This window comes from Kogia breviceps, chromosome 1 (assembly GCF_026419965.1).
Source record: "Kogia breviceps isolate mKogBre1 chromosome 1, mKogBre1 haplotype 1, whole genome shotgun sequence".
Taxonomy (NCBI): domain Eukaryota; kingdom Metazoa; phylum Chordata; class Mammalia; order Artiodactyla; family Physeteridae; genus Kogia; species Kogia breviceps.
The window spans coordinates 93,273,676-93,275,440 of NC_081310.1; the positions used below are offsets into that span (position 1 = coordinate 93,273,676).

General features: G+C 40.6%; 1 pseudogene; it reads left to right on the plus strand.

The window, feature by feature from the left end:
- The first annotated feature begins 967 nt into the window (after nucleotides 1-967).
- LOC131760125 (transmembrane emp24 domain-containing protein 2 pseudogene) lies at nucleotides 968-1,564 on the plus strand (annotated as a pseudogene).
- The last annotated feature ends 201 nt before the right edge of the window (nucleotides 1,565-1,765 follow it).

Sequence of the window (1,765 nt, forward strand, 5' to 3'; positions counted from 1 at the left end):
CAACTTTAGCTATCCTTAGGTGAGCACAGCCTTACCTAGATTTCAGAACAAAGGATGAATCATTTGGAGCAATTCCTGGGTACTTGAACATTTAGAAAGAATTTGGGGGTCAGAGAGAAGGAAAAAAGGAGGGAGGGAAAAAAGAAAGAAATCTATCATAACTGCCTACAATTTCATAAATTTTGTTCAACATAGACCAAGTATAATCTCTCCCATATCAAGAGATACATATCTTTCTAAAAAAAAATGTGAGCCATGGTATGGCAGATTGTATTATTGTTTTCAATTACTCCCTTCCTCATTCCTCTAGTAGGCTTATAATGGACTTAGTGGAGGGTATGGGAGTGGGGGGGTGGAATGACCAGGAATTTACCTTCCCGGACATAAGGCTTGGTCAAAGGATCTGGTTTAATATCAGGTTTGGCCAAGGAAATGTATTTTGAGCAGTTATCACAGAGTTTTTGCCGACCTTCTTATTCTTTTCCTCTGCCTTGAGCAGAGAGGGACTTTTCTCATACTCCAGATTCTGAGACAAAGAAGACACAGGGAGGAGAAGCAGAACAGTCACCAATACATAATGTGAGTGAGAAATAAACCTTTGTTGTTGTAAGCCACTGAAATTTGTGGACTGTTTAACTTGAGAAAAGCTGAATAATGCACAGGGTCATCTGTGTCTTCTAGCATCAAGGGCCATTCTAACTATATTTACTTGAGAAGAAATGTTAAATGTAAAACAGTCTCTGTACAGGGAATTCCCTGGTGGTCCAGTTGTTAGGACTCTGCCTTCCTATTGCAAGGGGCACGAGTTCATCCCTGGTCGGGGAACTGAGATCCCACAAATCACATGACCAATCAATAAATAAATAAAAATTAAAGTCTCTGTACTATCAACATGTATCATGTAGATAAACTATGAGGAAAACAAAATACAAATAATCTTATTTTGAGAGTCCATAGAAACTAACAAATCCTGGCTGCCCTCCTGGCCACTGCCTCGGGCTACTTTGTCAGCATCGTTGTGTCAGCATTGAAACACATGCCCAGGAGTGCTTCTTTGAGCGGGTCACCTCGAGCAGCAAGATGGGCCTCATCTTTGAGGTGGCCGAGGCTGGCTGCCTGGACATCGACGTGGAGACTACAGGGACTGATAATAAAGGGATTTATAAAGGAGAGCACAAGTTCAGTGGGAAATACACATTTGCTGCTCACAAGAATGGAGCAGCAGCATATAAGTTTTGTTTTAGCAACAGAATGTCCAACATGACTCCAAAGATAGTGGTGTTCATCATTGATATTGGGGAGGCCCGAAAAGGACATGGAAACAGAAGCTCACCACAACAAGCTAGAAGAAATGATTAATGAGCTCTCGGTGGTGATGACAGCTGGAAAGCATGAACAGGAATACATGGAAGTTCTGGAGAGAATACACAGAGAAATCAATGACAGCACAAACAGCAGACTGGTCCTTTGGTCCTTCTTTGAACCTCTTGTTCTAGATGCCATGACATTGGAATGGATCTACTACCTGAAGATATATTTTTGTAGTCCGGAAAGTTGTTTATAAAACCTTTTTCTGATGATCCCTAACTCATAATCCACTGTTTACCAAACATCTTGGTCATAGTAATGTCAAAAAAAATAAAAATAAAAAAGAAAAGAAAGAAAAAGAAACTAACGAAGGCACATTGCATCCACCTAATTTTGGACATCAAGGAGACTCACTTGAAATTCAGAATGCAGATGTCTGCATGCCTGCAATGCACCA